Genomic DNA, 17,759 nt, shown 5'->3' with positions numbered 1-17,759 from the left:
TACTCCAACTCTAGCACTAGATGCTGATTAACTTCCATAGAACTCCATTATCCATAGCTCCTCAAGTGCCTTAGGCTGAGATAGATTTCCTACAACTTCATTATCAGATAAGATCATATAATTCCCAAATTCACATTCATGGTACAATATTTATGCCTTCGGATCATCATAAGGAAAAATAGTGAACTTAGATTTGGCCTTTGGTTGTAAAATAACCTGTTGTTTCCCTATGGGAATAGTGGTCTGAGACTAGTCCATTTTAATTTTGCCTCCTAGGTCTCTACAAAATGTATGACTTGGTAACATGCCATAACTTGCAGGAATATCAGCTATTAAAATAGTTAACCTAACTCTTTTATCAGGATGAGCGGCAAGGGCCACTTGAGCATCTTTAATCTGCCCTAACAAGGGTATCTATTTGGATTCCATGGAGTAACATCTACCAAAGGTTTTTTTCAAGGATAATCCCAGAGCCTTGGCTATAGCAAATGGCATGATGTTATCTGAGGCACCAGAGTCTATAATACAATTATTCAGTTTATGACCATTTATGAACAAGGATATATAAAAAGGCTCAGGTTTTGATTCAAGGACAGACAACATGTCATCAACTTGATGAGCAACTATTTCATGGGAAGCTTCATGAGTAGCAAGACAAGTTGACACATCTCCTTGGGAGGACAAAGTAGCATTAGCTTATTGTTGTATCATATTGTCATGTACATATGCATTATTTCCTTTCACAAACATAACCAACCTATCAAGTTATTTAGGGTTTAATTTAAGATATTCAACTAGCATAATTTGAATCCGAGAAGATTTACAAAATTCAACAATATCAAATGAACCGTCAATGTCTACAAACTTCAATAACTGAGTTTCTTGAGGTCTGAAATCATTATTATGAAACTGAGAAATGATTTCCTTACCCTCGAGGGTTCACAAAAGAGGATGAAGAAGCACCTTGAGGCTTGACATTCTGCTGGTTTCTAGTCAGCACAACACAGGAAGGATCCTCCAAGGTAACCAAACTATCACCTCCTCTTTCTAAATCAAACTCATACTCCAGGAAGTGGATTTCATAGTCGCCAGGTTGCTTGGGAGATTCTTCTTCACTTTATTCCAGTAGTGCCTCATTTGAGCCAACCAGTTGAGCATAATGTACCATTTTCAGGCAATAATTTCCACCATGATCATCAGAAGATGAAAGATACACATGTTGGCTTTAGATGGGGGTGCCTCAATTGCTAGTCTTTTTTTTGTAGGAGGCAATTGTAAAACTCTACTTCCAGCACTTGTTGACTGATTAGGGACCTTCCTTGAAATATCTTGGTAGGGATGAGGATAAGAAGTATCTGTTTTGGGTAATTGCCTCTTCAAATTTATCATGTAATTCATTAGTCACTAAATCATAGGATCAGATGAAGTTGATGTATGTGTCATGGAAGTTTGAACTTCCCTCTTCCACTTTCTTGCAGTGATCAAATCATCTTCTAATTGTACTGCCAATGTTTTCATATCAGCTAAGGCTGCTACTCTTTGCCTACAAATTAGGAAACCAATCTCAGAGGGCATATAATTGATGAAAAAGCATTTCAAATTATCATCAGAAGGCCTTTGGTTTGCTGGAATCTTATGAAAAAATTTATCAAACTTAGCCACAAAATCTCTCATGGACTCAGGAATTTCTTTCTTTAACTAGGCTAATTGGGCTAGAAGAGAATGTTCATCTTCGGCTAATTTGAACCTAGCCTCAAACCTAGTTTTAAGATCTTGCCAATCAGTAATTGCACCCTTTGGTAAATAATAAAACTAATATGTTGCTACCACAGTCAATGTTTATACAAACAATCTCATAGCCACATCTTCATGTTGAACAACTAAAATGCCACAAGTAACATTAAATGCATTCAAATGCTCTCATGTTGAGACCTTTCCATCACCACTAAATCTAGGCAAATGATCTCACTCCTTTTGGCAAAGGATTAAGATTTGCACCAATAGAAAGTGGTCCTACAACAGGGCCCCAAGGATTGTTGGCAGACATGGGTAGAATGATACTTAAAGGTATAGGGTTGATTACACTAGGGAAAGCAACATCATGTAATGTTAGGGCTTGACAAATACGAGATACAGGGGATACATAAGAGGGATTTGGAGGTCTACTCTTAGTTCTTCTTCTAGGTGTAAATGAGGTTAAGAAGTTGAAGTCTTGGAGTTCCTAAAAAACATAATCAATCGCCCCTTCATGCCTCTGGGACCTCGTATATCTTATCGACTCTAGCCTATCTATGATGCACTACTTACTTCAAACAGAAAAGGAAATCAAGCCATTCATAAGATAGCCTTACTTATATTATAATTTAGCCTCTAGTCTTATTATCCAACTCTCCAGCAAAGTCACCAAAAATCTATTGGTTAATAGATTTAGCCTTTCTTAATTTTATGATCAATGACTCATGTATGTCCTTAGTTTTGCGAAAGGAAAATTGAACCAACAGCTAGGTAATCAAATGAATAGTTTACCCTCTGCATAAGGTTGCAGCTTCCCATATGATATTCAACAAATTTTTAAATATTCACAAATACTAACTTCACTTTTAACCAAAAAGCAAGAAAGGCATTTCACATTCATCATTCAACACCACATGAATACTAGGAAGATAAATATTCCATATGTAAACCCATAGATTTACATTCAAAATAACTTCACTTCTCAGAATTTTTAATTAAAGAAACAATAAAATCATGAACTATGATTGATTCTCTCTCATGCCTCATAGGACAAGGGAAATCAAAACATACACACAAAGTTAACGAAAGGATTACTTATCAGATTCATTCATAGACATATGAAAGTGGATAATCAAAGAAACAATAGATTCTACACAAATAGATATATCCCAATGGAGATTCTTCTTTCTGCATTCAAATACACAGATTTGAAAGTTCTTGAAAATGTCTAATTTTATTCACTGATAAAATATCTTTATTGAAAATCCACAATATCCAAAACAAAAGTCTGTTAATTTTTCTCAAAATTTCTCGGACCTTTTTTAAGTCTTTCTCTAGAAATATATAGTTAAACTTCTCCCCTTAACCACTCGCTAACCACAGAGTTACACCACTCTTCCTGAGGGTAAGTTAAACAGGTTATTTTAAAAACTAACTTATAAAACTGTTTCTTGACTAAACATAGCAGAAAACAAAGAAAACACGGGAACAGCTATCCATTTCATGACAACAGTCGACCAGCTTGATCTTTCTTCTATTTTGTGAATGCCTCCATGAATTGTTGGATAACAAGTTCATTTGTAATGCCTACGTGTAAAATTCGTTGTTGCCAAACCTCCTTATCATGACACACCTATTTACTTTCTTCACATGATTTTTCAAATGATCTAAGCATAAAAATAGTAAGGATCCAATTTTGGCAATGGTGGAGAAATCTTTCTTGGTAACCACCATTGCACTCTTAACCATATCAATTTGTATTTCAAAGGATTTTCTTATGGCATTAGCACTGTCAACAGTTTGTCCATCCTCCTTCATATATTTCACCCCTATGCATTTCAAATCATTAAGCATGTTTTGCACCAATTCAAATGATTCTCGCCCAAGTTTTAAAAATTCCTCGTAGCCTTGTTTTATTACCAAATTTATCCATTCAATGTTCTTCTTGCAGATGTATAAAACATTGTCATCAAATCCCTGTAAAGGCTTCTCTGCAAGGAACTTCATTATGCCATGCCTTTGTATTTCTTCCATGTGAGCTACTATCCGGGCCCATTCGGCTTCTTTGTTCTTCCAGGTTGTGTTTTCCTTTTCCAACTCTCAGATGACTTTAGCAGCATCATCATACACCTTGCTCAAAAGCCAAATGTATTATTTTCCCTCTTTCCTTATTGTATCCAATCATTCAAGGAATGCCCCATGCACCATTTTATTCCTTTGTACTTTTGCAAGCAAATTCTGATTGCTAGGGGATTTAGGATCAAAGAGTGTTGGTTGTGCAGATAGTGGTTGGGGATCTGGTCCATGGATTGTGTCAATGTATTCTTCCATTTGTCTTAAGGCTTCTTTTAGTTCCTTTTTGTCTTTTTCATCCTTCCAGGTCCTAGTTATGATCTTTTTCATTGAACCTTCAAGATGAAGAACATCCATGGCTCGAAAAGCAGTGCCAATATTCACCTTTTCAACAGTAAAATCTCGGGTTGTAGGATCCTCTATTTTCTCATCTGTCAATGGGTGTGCTATCTTCACAGTCCAATTCCCACTGTCGGCATCAAAATCAATTTTTGAAATAGTTTTCAGCTTCTTCACTTTAGGAGTTTTCCCCAAGCACTTGCTCACCATGTCTTCCAGCAGGACCGAAATTGGAACTGCATTCATTTTCTTTCTATTCAGAGTATTTTCTAACCATAGTGGTCGAGTGCACACAAGAGTTTCATCAGAGTCAGCTTCAGTTTCTTTTTCATTCCTTACTACCAATGTTGTAGCAGTATTTGCCAAATTATCCACTTGTTGAGTGTCATTTGCATTATCAACATTTAGCACCTCCAAGTCTGGATGAGTTAAAGGATCGTCCATATTAGGAGAGGCTTCCAAATCAACTACCACTGAATACATAGGAGATTTCTTTGTTCCGCTTTTGGTTTTCACCCTGGTGATCCTAGTAGGAGTTGGTTCCATTTTTATTTGCACCCGCCTAGCACTCTTATTAACTTTAGTTTGTGTTTTGGATGATCCTGCAACACAAGATGTAACATGGCAGTTAGCCAATGGGACTTCAGAGGATGAGGTTGAACCTTTCTTAGAGCCCTTTCCCATTCTTCACTCTCTTAGCCATCTTTTTGTTCTTGTGATAATTGGGAATATCCTTGTTTGAATCATGTCCTCCTCATCTTTTTTCCAGTCCACTTTTGGAATGACTCTGTTATGCCTATCATCCACAAACTGGGGATCCATCAATTCCTTCTCATCATCCTTGATTTTAGCAATATTCATTTTCAACTCAAAGGCCATGACCTTCTATAAGGTGAACCTTTGGTGTGTCATCTTCCTAACTTCAAACTCATTGCAACAATCAGCCCAAAAATCCTCTATATTTGGCACATGGACAAAATCCTTTCTCAATATCAGATGGGTGGAGGCAAATCCTTTGGCATCAAAATTTGCTTGTGGACCATATAATTGAAAATTCAATTTCTTAAATTCTAATTCCAAATTCAAGGCATCAAAGACACTATTACAAATGAAATAAGTTAAGTCAATAGGAAATAATACACCTAACTAATGTCTAGCTCTGTACTTTGTATCAATATAGGCCAGCTGCCTGCATATCTCAATTAAAATCTTCCTTTCAAATGCATATCTATGCAGCTTATATGGTTCTCCTTCAAAACCTCATACCCTTAGGTAAGTAAACTTGGTAAACTGTATGAAGAAGCTTTCATAAGTACCAATCAATTGCATAGATTCATCTGACAACCTTTTATGAATGTTTCCCTTTAGTTTGTACACCATTCTGCCTAGAAATATGTCATGCAATTTATGATAATTTTCACAGGACCTTTGTTACTATAAATGTGGGTGATATTCAAACATTTTCATATTATCCACCCATGCTTAATCATATAAAACAAGCCACGGCCTAATGCATGCCAAGCAATATAGTAGATACGATGACATATAGAATTTTTTGTTACCGAAGCAAATCAAACCCTCATGCAGCCTATCTACAATCAATTCTGCCCAATCAATATATCTTCTCTCACCAAAAATAACCTGTATGAAAAATTACATCCAATCTTCCCAATAAAAGGCAATTTGGATCCAAATCACTCTATGTAACAGAATGACTATTCCTTGACTTATTTGATTAAATGTTTATGGGTCAATGGACTTGGCACTTGGGAACCTCCTCTTTCAAATTTTAACAGCCAAATTCAGCAATGACATTCCTATAGAATGATTTATTTTCTGAGAAAACACCTTGTGACTTACACACCATCCAATCCTCATATTTCTCCTTCTCAGGTATTTTCATAACGGCAGAAACAAACTCCTAACTAACCCTAAGAAAAACCTCACCAACTACGCCTCTTATACATCTCTCAGCAGCGTCATATCTATTCATGCATTCTAGAACCAGCTCAGGAAATGACACTGTTGGAGGGAAAGTTATCGCTTCCACTAACCCACTATCTAGATTCTTCTGCATTAAGGGAGAACCAATGGGATTTCATGCCCTTTCATGAAGTTCATCTTGGTCTACTTGTTGATGTCTATTTTGACACACTCGCCAACAATCAGGTAGGCAATGTGAACACTCACCACCTCTCCTAAAAAGTAATAATTTCTAGGGAACTAATCACTCCAAGTTCTCTATAGTTGGGTCTCAATGGTTATGGGCAGCCCAATGGTTGATGTGGCTATACCTGATAAGGGGCCTGCAAGTTAAAACTAAATCCCACTAATCGTTAATAACTTCACTTCCTCTTTTTTTTTTTAATTTTATGATTTTAAGATTCTTCTAGAAATAAACTACAAGAGATAAGGAAACAAGAAAATTAAAATGAAACTAACTCAATGACAACTTAATGAACTACTTAATTAGTACCTAGCAACCCAAAGATCATCAAATATTATCCAAATCAGCATTCAACAACGGACCTCCAGTAAACCTGCAAAGTCAGCAACCTCGCAAACTTATGGAAATAATATCACCACAATAATTAACTATCGCAGTATTTCTCATACACCACTTACATGTGCAACATGAATCATAAAGAAATAAATGCAAGATTAAAAAGAATTACTAATTTCAGACAATAGACATTAATGGATTAAAGAGAACAAACTTGTAGAACATATGCATAGATCAGGAAATCTATAGCTACTTCTTATATTAATTTCAAAGAATGTGTAACAAAAATAACTCAAGTTCATAACAATCTGCAAAATAATCTAAAATTTCTAAGGGGGCCTCAAACCATCAATTTGTGGACCCTTACAAATGAATCAACCTCCTCAATTTATAGATTTTTCTACCCAGCTTTCTAGAAATAAACCTAATCTAAATTAAGAACTCAAAACTAGGAGTCGTATTTGACTTGAGAGTTTCTACCTCTAGACTCCAGTTAACTACTACGAAATAGAGGTTCAGTGAGCACTATGAAGAGCATGCTGTGTGAGCTAGGCTTTCGTAGTCATGCAGAATTTTTGTTCAAAACTGGAGCATGAGTTGGAGTTGTCGTTGGAGTGCTAGTGGAGAAGTCTTGCAAAATCTCCTCTCATAAATCCTTCTATCTTTAGTAACTATAGGTTCATCTTCTACTTATTTTTATAAGATTTATAATTATTAATAATACATGCAACTTCTTCAGTAGGAGGATCCACAACATGTTTGATTCTAAATTTATACTTTTTCAAAACTTCCTCTGCCTTGTCTCTTTTCTTCTCCAATTTGCCTATTTTTCTACTGCCTCTTGACGTTGTGTAATTATGTAATTATATTTATCCATCAATGTGACATAAAATTGAGCTGGAGGTCCCAAATGTTGGGCCTCATATGCATCCCACTGACTCAATACTTGCTCTTTCCCCATAACCCCTGTATCAGTTATCCCTAATCCAAAAACTCCAAATAAATGCCTTACAAAATCCTCATATTTCAAAACTTCCTTGAGGAGAGGAACTCGGATGTCTACCACATCCTTCACATACTGTTGAATCATATTGAACTAAAATTCCAAAATGCATGCATAGGATTGCAAGTTCTTACAACTATCACCACCCAAGAGGGCTTCCTCTATTACTACCTCCTCTCCTAGGTGCAAAACTTTACTTAATATCCGGAACTGTTTACTAAACATTTGAGCTTTCATTCCCATTGTTGAGAAGAAGAGGCTAATGCTCCTCCCACCTGTACTACCTCCTTATACTCCTTCATAGTATTTTATAAAAACAATCTAGTTTTTGAGGCATTTATTTGGTCCCACGAATTTTTTGTAGCAGCTACCTATCTTACCTCCATTAATGCTTTTACCTCTCCCTCTGGGAGTGATCAGGTTAATGATAGATTATCACTCCTACAAGTATCTAATGGCTTGCCCATCTCTATCAGCAGCTGCTTGTACTGCTCTAAATGTGCTTTAAACTCTATGTGGGAGGTATGTTCTTTCTCTATTCTTCCCCTAATGATGTTGGTAGCTAGTTCCAAAGTATCCAACTCTCCCCACTTTGTTTGCTTGCCGAATTTTAATTGAGATACTTGATATTTTAGAGAGGCTTGACCCTCTGTATGTGGAACTGCCACATCCACAACCACTTCACCGGAACCTATTCTCGATAAATGATGTGCAACCTTAGGTTTCTTGACCTTTCTTGGTTCCTCCATTATTGCTTGTTGTAGTGTAACTTTAGGTAGCTCTACTTTCTTTTTCTTCTTCTCAAAAGTGAATTCGAGCCACTATGGTACATCTTTATCCTTATCACCTTGATATGACACTATGTCAGTAGTTACAATATGGACATCTGCATATTCTTTTGCTTCTGTCTGTTTAGGATCTTGAGGCTAAGCCACTTGAAGGGCTAGACTAGTTTAGAGGGCAATGTTAACATTCAGTTGTTGTTGCTGGTGCAACTCTCCCAGCTTATCACTGACCTCTTCTCCAAATGTCCTTCCCTCCTTATCTTTTTTTTTCATTCCTTTCCCGATAGCTATATCCTTAAGGAGGTCTTCTTGGTCTTGAGGGGTTAAGACTAATCTTTCATTCAGCAAATCTTTTGCCTCACTTCAATCTTTATCCCCTCCAAGTGACTGTTGTTCCCTAGGCTACTTCTCTTCCTCGTCAGAGTCTGATTCAATATTTTTGATAATTACATTCTCGATGGTAAGCCTAAATGCATGTGTCCTGGGTGGCATTGTGGTTGTATCAATTGGTGGTGGCATAAGGGCATTGGTAATTGGAACTTGTGTTGCAGCTGTTGGAGGAGACTGAGTGGGCACATCTTCATCTGTTTTTGTTTCTTCTTCTTCCTCCTGAGAACCTTCCCCTGTAGCCAATCCTATAGATGTCCTTGGTGGAATAATTTCAGCGAGTCACATAGCTCCTAATCCATCTATTATGCCAAGGTCTGTAGCCTTCTTCAATAATTCAAATTTTCTCATATGCACATCAAGCTTTTCCATTAAGTCATCAGTGCTATCTTCAGGCCCAACTACTTCATCTAGGTCAATGGATGTATTTTTCCTTCAGCTTGATCTTTTCTTGCGAGCATATTCCTTATAAACCCTTGATTGGGGCACCCCTAATGTGGACTCTTTCCGCTTCCCATTTGAAGCTCTCGGCCTAACCCTTAAACTGGGCCATTGTTTGGTCCTATTAATAACTACTTGGGAGACTTTGTCTATATTAAGATCTTCATGTGTGAACCACCTTATAGAGGAGAGAGCCTTTTTATCAATTTCTTGCTCTTTGTATGCAGTGTCCAGCAAATCTCCATCATCCCTCAAGTCTTTGGGGAGATTAGTTTCTATCTCAAAATCCCTAATCTAGGGTACAAATAGTCTATATTTTTCTCCCTTACCTCAAAACTGTCTTGGAGATTTTCCCAAAAATCTTTCAGTCTTGGCTTATGCCCCTCATATGCCTTAGGCATATCTAATTTGAGTCTCCTGTAGGGCTCATAATACTCCCTAGCATAATCAAATTCTTTTAAGTTCAAATCTTGGAGCTCCTGCTCTGCCGTCTTTGTCACATGTATCTTTGAACAAGAAAAGTACCCAACAGAAACTGAAAAATCAATCCCTGTTGTATGTTTTCACGATAGGAGGGATTGAAGGCCGACAAACTCTCTGACATATTCCAGCAAAATGATGTGATCATTACAATACCTCAGCAATAGCATCGGGTTCCCTATAAACCCACTGATCCTTATGTAAGTGGAGCGTTGGTTTTTAATGAACCAACACGCCCATTCCTGAATGATGACCATGGCTTCAGGGCTTATTTTGTACCTTATATCTCATGTAAGTTTAATAGTTACAGGAAAAAGGAAGACATCATTGATTCTTTCAAAGTGTGCCTTTGCGTTAGTGAGGATAATTTGAGAATAATATTCCCAAACCTTCTTCTGGCCTTCTTCATCCCCAAGTTGACCTTCCACATGTAAGCCTGGAAACTTGCCTGCTCGAAAAAACACCCAGATGAAATAGGAGGTGAAATTTAACTTCTTTGTTTGGTGGACCTCCTTCATCTGCCTGCATATGTTATCTAAAAAAGGATCTGAGATCAATCAAAATATTGCTTCCCTATGAGGATGGTAGTCATGATTTGGAACATCTAGGGATGAAAGTGCTCGCAGTCAGGCTTACCAAAGGCCTTACTCAAAATGATGATCAAATCCCTCTGAGGCTCTTTGAAATCTACCCTCAAAATATCAGTGGCCTTTAAACCCGTTTTCCTCTCTTCTTCCAGCCAATTTTCATTCGTGTGCCTCTTGTTTGAGGTCATATTATTGTTCCATACTCTCAGGGCTTCTTCTTTTGTAGAGGAATATTTCATCTCTTGTGGGGATCCCAAACAAAAATGTTAACATGTTCGGAGACAAATCAATTACTGTCTTACCCTGTGCATCTACGCATTTCCTAGTATCAGGATCATAAAACTAAGCAATTGTCATGATCAATTTAGGAGCCTGTACCGACTGTGGGAAGATAGGAGCCTCCACTAGGTCTGATCTTTTAATCCTCATCAATTGGGCCTCTCACCTTGGCTTCTCTAATTGCACTCTGATATCCTCAATTTCAATGTGGCCCACCTCAGTGTTCGTGACCCATTTGATCTGATCATCTAGTTTTGATACATAGACTTGCCCCTGGTATTATTACAGGATGTTTGTCTATGTCCTTGCCTCTCTTGTTGGGAGTTGGGTCCATTAATCGCTTCAATCTGCAAGAAGGAACCAAGAATTAATCCATTGTATAAAAACATTAAAAACTTCATCCACTTTGGGACTTTGGGGTTCCAGGGTAGATAACTCCCTTTTAGACAAATCACCTCAGAATTTTGGGGTTCTAGAGTAGCTAGGATTTAAAACAAAATTTTACAACTCTGGGGTTCTGGGGTTCCAGAATGGGTAAACTGGATGGAATCCAGAACTCTAGAGTTCCGGGGTTCTAGGATAGATATAGTGCAAAAGGGTTCATAACTCTGGGGTTCTGGGGTTGTGGGAGATATGAGGCTAACCTCAGGACTACGGGGTTTTGGGGTCCCGGGGTAGATCCATAGGATACCAAAAGGACATTCCAGAACTCCAGAGATCTGATGTTCCAGGATTTAAATATAGTGGGCTCAAAAAGGGACGGACCTCGGACCTCTAGGGTTTGGGGGTTCTAGGGTCCATGGCATTACTCTTTAAAAATCCAATCTAGAACTTTGGGGTTTCGAGGTCAACATGCACAAGGAATAAGACCAACCTCGGGACTCCGGGGTTCCGGGGTCGATGAGAAGAACCTAACCTGGAACTCCAGGGGTCTGGGGTTCTAGGGTGAAAAACTAGGGCACGCGGTAAACTATAAACAAGACACAAAAATGACAAAGACAAACAAGAAAAATGACAAAACAAGAAGATATAAACTAGAAAAAACAAGAAACGCAAGAAAAATCACCAACCTGGTGAGGAAAATCACCAAGATCACGGAAGGAACTTGGGAGGACGAAGGCGCAAAGTCGAGAGGTCAAAGGCAAGAGCTCTGGAAAGTTGAATGCATAAATGAGCTTTGAAAAGTTCATTCTTCCTATTTATACCCCCCCCCAGTGAACCTTGTCCATATGAATGCCTTAAATAGGACCTCAGGACTCTGGGGTTTCGAGGTCAAAGCAAAAAAAAGAACGAAAACTCACCATGAAACTCTGGGGTTTCGGGATGCACAAAACATGCAATCAAACCAACAACCTCGGGACTTCAGGGGTCCAGGGTTCCGAGGTGAACAAAATAAAATATACCTTGGGACTCCTGGGTTCCAAGGTAAACAAAATGACATGCAAAGAACTCAAGATTTCAAGACTCTGAAGTCTTGAGGCTTCATAAAAAAAAACGACAAGGCACAACCTCAGAACTTTGGGGATCCGGGGTTTTGAGGTTGTGCACCAACAAACAAAAGAGACCAACCTCGGGACTTTAGGGTTCCAAAGTAAACAAAGCAAAAAACAAAAAGAAAGAGACCTCGGGACTCTGGGGTTCCAGAGTTTTGAGGTAAAAGGAACAAAACCTAAAACAAAGCAACAGAAAGTAAAAGAGGGACCCATTATTTTCAACACAAGGAAACTAATGGGGGTTAGGTATGCAGGGCATAACAAATGGCGACTATCTAAGGAAAATAACTAGGCAATTTAGAACTTCAGGATCTCTGGTTAACCCAACGCCTAGGGCTACTATCATTCAAGAGGGTGTATAAGAGCAAAAAGGATGATCGAATTAATGATCAAACCAACCAAGCCCAGAACTGAACAGGATTAACTCTTAAGTGTGTGTGCATGATTTATTACTCCATTGTATTCAATAATGAAGATAAACAGAGGAAACTGAGCCCAAGCTACGTAGGTGAATTCAACCAATGTGTTTCATGCAAGGTCATCCTAGGCATAGCTCTGCTGCCAGCCGGGCATTCATAGCCCCGATAGAGATACCTCTAGTTCTCATCAAGCAGTGCTCCACTACCAGCCAGGCGTCCATAGCCTCGGTGGAGGTTACTTGAAACACCCAAGTTCAATTGCTTTAAAAGGATCATTTCTTTTTTCTTTTCCTTTTTCCTTTTGAAAACATCATGGAATATAGAAGGACTTATTTCTTTAATAACCTTTTAAGAAACTTTTCAAACATTAAAGTCTGAATACCTAGTTGGGAACCACTGTGGATAATGTGAAACATCCTGACTTCTGATTTTTCACTTGGAAACAAGTTCACCTGATATCTTACAAAACTTTCTAATGTATCTTAATGTGATGGTAGTGTTGAGTTATCAAGCTAGCCTTTTTCCAATTGAGGGTCAAAAAACTCAAATCATATTTAAACCATTATATACCACCTTGAACGAGTGTAGACAAAGGTTTCAAAATTACCCAAATGATAATGAAGTTGTAAATAGAAAAGAATTGAAGTCTCTCAAAATTTGGCAACTTGTTATGCAAAAGAGACCTTCCTTTTAGAATCTTTGAGAATAAATATATTGTTAGGGTTTCAAGCAGATCCGAAGCAAATATGAACTAATAATTATATGCAGATTTAAATACAAAAGATAAAGGAATAAAATAGGACACAGATAACACAGAGATTTAACACGGTTCACCCAGAATGGGTTACGTCCACCATACATAGTCGTACAATCTTTCTTATTATCCATCAAAAATAGTACATCAACATTACCATGCCTTAAGCATCCCAACCGCTTATAACATGCATTTTTAGGGCAACAAACAAAGTCGGCCTTTTTACAGTACTTTGCTGATCACTCACCACATTTCAACAATCTCCCACTTGGAGACTGATACTACACAACACCACTATACATGCAACATCTGCTGGATAAAACACTAGGACTCGACTAGTATAAATTCCATAATTATCAATCAAGAAGACCAACAGAAACTGATGAAGAAATCAACTTCTCCTGTGGGAATGCCTTTGTGAACATATCGGCAGGATTCTCACTTGTGTGAATCTTCTCAAGCCGTAACTAACCCTCCTCCAAAACAGTCCGGATGAAGTGGTACCTGAGCTGAATGTGCTTTGTCCTTGAATGAAAAGTAGAGTTCTTCGCAAGATGAATGGCACTCTAGCTATCAATATACAATGGGTGATCCTCTTGTATCTGACCCAATTCCTCTAGAAAACATTGTAACCAAATCATCTCCTTGCTGGCTTCTGTAGCAGCAATATACTCAGCTTCAGTGGTTGAAAGTGCAACAACCTTTTGCAGCCTAGAAATCCTACTGACTGTAGTTCCCCCTATAGTAAAAACATACCCTGTAGTGCTCCTTCGTGAATCAATGTCACCTGTCAGATCAGAGTCAACAAATCCACTCAGAGCAGCATTAGATCCTTTGAAACATAATGCCTTCATAGTGGTTCCTTTCAAATACCAAAGGATCCATTTCATAGCATTCCAATGTTCCATACCCAGATTACTCATAAACCTGCTCCCAACTCCCACTGCATGTGTAATATCTGGCCTTGTGCATACCATTACATACATCAGACTGCCAACAACTGAAGAATACGGGATGTTAGACATTTTCTTTACCTCTTCTTGTGCCTTAGGGGACATCTCCTTAGTCAATTTGAAATGACTAGCCAAAGGTGTACTAACTGCTTTTGCATCCTGAATGTTAAATCTTTTCAACACCTTCTTTATATACTCACTTTGGGACAAATTCAAGCTTCTATTTTTTCTATCCCGTGTAATCCTCATAGCCAGAATTTGCTTAGCTGCACCCAAATCCTTCATAGCAAATGACCTGGCTAATTTATGTTTAAGATCATGTGTTCCATGTTAGACCCAGCAACAAGCATGTCATCAACATAAAGCAACAAGATAATATAACTGCCATTATCCAATCTCTTAAAATATACACAATGATTAGAATGACATCTATGATAACCGTGTTCAGCCATGAAGCTATCAAATTTTAAATACCATTGTCGAGGTGCTTGCTTTAGGCCATACAAACTTTTCTTCAACCTACACACCAAGTTCTCCTTACCTTTGACCTCATATCCCTATGGTTGCAACATGTAAATTTCCTCCTCCAAATCTCCATGGAGAAACGCTATTTTCAAATCTAATTGTTCAAGATGTAAATCATCTACAGCCACAAGACTAAGTACAGTTCTAATTGAAGTCTTTTTTACAACTGGAGAAAATATTTCATCATAATCTATACCCTTTTTCTGTGCAAAACCTTTTACCACAAGTCTGGCCGTATATCTTTACTGACCTCCTTCCTCCTCCTTCAGCTGATAAACCCATTTGTTAGGAAAGGCTCTTTTTTCTGTAGGTAAAGGGACTAAGTCCCAAGTCTTATTTTTCATCAAGGAATCCATCTCTTCTTTCATGCCTAGCTCCCACTGTTGTTTGGCATCCACCTGCATTGCTTCTTCATATTCTTCTGGTTCACCAGAATCGGTTAATAATATAGAATACAAAGAAGGAGAAAATCTTTCAGGGGTCTACTTGACCTCGTAGAACATCTAACACTTGAAGGAGTTTGTGGGACATTCTGTTGTTGTAGAGCATCAAGTACCTGTGGCATTTCATTTTTGGGAATCTCATCCAACACCACATATTCTTGCTTGTCTTGTTCATGCTTCTTTTCCTACATCTATTCTTTATACATAACTTTTTCATTGAATATAACATCTCTACTTCTATTTATTTTCTTATTTTCAAAATCCCATAACCGATAGCCATATTCATCTATCTCATATCCAATGAAGGTACATTTCTGAGATTTAGCATCAAGCTTGGTTATGTTTTCTTTATCAACATGGACAAAAGCTTCACAACCAAAGGTTTTCAGAAAAGAATAATTTACCTTTTTACCAGTCCATGCCTCCTCTGGAATACCACCATCCAAAGGGGTTGAAGGTCCTCTATTTATCAAATAGACAGCAGTATGTACAGCATCTGCCTAAAAATGTAAGGGCAATCCAGCATACAATCTCATGCTCCTCGCGCGTTCCATGATAGTCCTATTCATTCTCTCTGACACATCATTTTCCTGTGGAGTTCCTGGAACTATCTTCTACTTTCTAATCCCATTTAAGGATCAGTAATCTTCAAATGCCTTGCTACAATACTCACCTCCATTATCTGATCTGAGACACTTCAACCTTTTTCCTGTCTCATTCTCAACCAAAGCTTTCCATTTCTTAAAAGTTTCAAAAACATCTGATTTTTGTTTTAGGAAATATACCCATGTTTTTTTGGTTGATTCATCAATAAAAATAACATAATAACAAGAGACACCAAGAGATGATACCTGAGCCAGTCCCCATACATCTAAATACACAAGCTCTAACTTCTCACTCTTCTTCTCTTTCCCAACCTTGAGAAATCTGACTCTTTTCTGTTTGCCATAAACACAGTTTTCACAGAACTCTAAATCAATCTTCTTTAGTCCTGGCAATAGATTTTTTGAGTGAAGGATTTTCATCCCTTTCTCACTCATGTGCCCAAGCCTATGGTGCCACATTATCGAATTTGTTCTTGCAACATCTATTGTTGTTGTCCCTGCAGTAACTTTATCTGTAGCAGCTAAGGTAGAGTAAGTGTTACCAGTACATAGATATAATGTGCCTACCTTCGCACCTTTAGCTACTACTAATGATCCTTTGTTGACCTTCCAGGTACTGTCTGAGAAGGTAACTATGCAACCTTCACTACCTAGTTGTCCTGCAAAAATTAAATTTCTTCTTAAGTTAGGAACATGTCTTACCTCCTGTAGAAACCAGCCATTACCATTCTGCAACTTGATCTTTATCTTTCATTTTCCAACAATTTCACAAGGCTCATCATCACCCAAATATACCTGTCCAAAATCACCTTGAACATAATCTAGAAAATATTTTCTATGGGGTGTAGCATGAAATGAAGCCCCAAAATCTATTACCCAGGAATCATTAACATTATCCAAACATAAGATTAAAGCATCTTGTAAAGTATTACTTGCAATATTAGCTTCCTTACTGTCATTTTCATTTTTGTCTCCTTCTTTGTTTTTCTGAGACCAACAGTCTTTCTTTAGATGACCAGGCTTTCTGCAGTACCAGCAATCTTTCTTTCCTCTAGATTGAGAGCGTCCTTTCTTTGACTTCCCTCATGACTTCTCATTCCAAGGGCCTTTTCCTCTTTCCTTTGATCTTCCTCTGTTCTCCACATTCAAAACACTACTTGATGATGTTGGAGTCTCACCTATGCTTTTCCTTCACATTTCCTCGCTTAGGATAACACCAACAATATCATCAAATACCAAAGTATTTTTTCCAGAGATAGAGTTACTTACAGCCATAACCAAGCTATTCCAGCTTTCTGGCAAAGAACATAAAATCAAGAGAGCCCTAACCTCTTCTGCAAAAGTAATTTTTACTGAAGACAATTGACTAGTAATTGTATTAAATTCATTTAAGTGCTCCGCTACAGATCCTCCCTCACTCATTTTCAAATTAAACAAACACTTCATAAGAAATACCTTATTCGAAGCCAAGGGTTTCTCATATAGCTTAGCCAATGTCGCCATCAAATCTACATCATTTTTGCTTCTTTTATATTGAAAGCTACAGACGGTGCAAGGCACAATCGAATGGATCCCAGTGCCTTTCTATCTAAAATGTCTCATTCTTCATCTGACATTATGGTCGCTTTCTTTGCCTTTCCTTCTAATAGCCGCCACAAATCCTTTTGATACAGGTAATCCTCCATCTGCATTTTCCATAACTAATAATTCTGGTCGTTAAACTTTTCGACCTTGAATTTGGAATCCTCCATTGCTCCCACTCAAATCTGAAAGTCCTGCCAATTTACAGAAAACCTTGCTCTGATACCAATTGTTAGGGTTTCGAGCAGATCCGAAGCAAATATGAACTAAAAATTATATGTAGATTTAAATAAAAAAGATAAAGGAATAAAATAGGACACAGATAACATAGAGATTTAACGTGATTCACCTAGAATGGGTTACGTCCACCATACA

This window comes from Cryptomeria japonica, chromosome 9, assembly GCF_030272615.1.
Source record: "Cryptomeria japonica chromosome 9, Sugi_1.0, whole genome shotgun sequence".
NCBI classification, from domain to species: domain Eukaryota; kingdom Viridiplantae; phylum Streptophyta; class Pinopsida; order Cupressales; family Cupressaceae; genus Cryptomeria; species Cryptomeria japonica.
The sequence above is the reverse complement of the archived record's forward strand: the minus strand, read 5'-3'. Positions refer to the sequence as shown.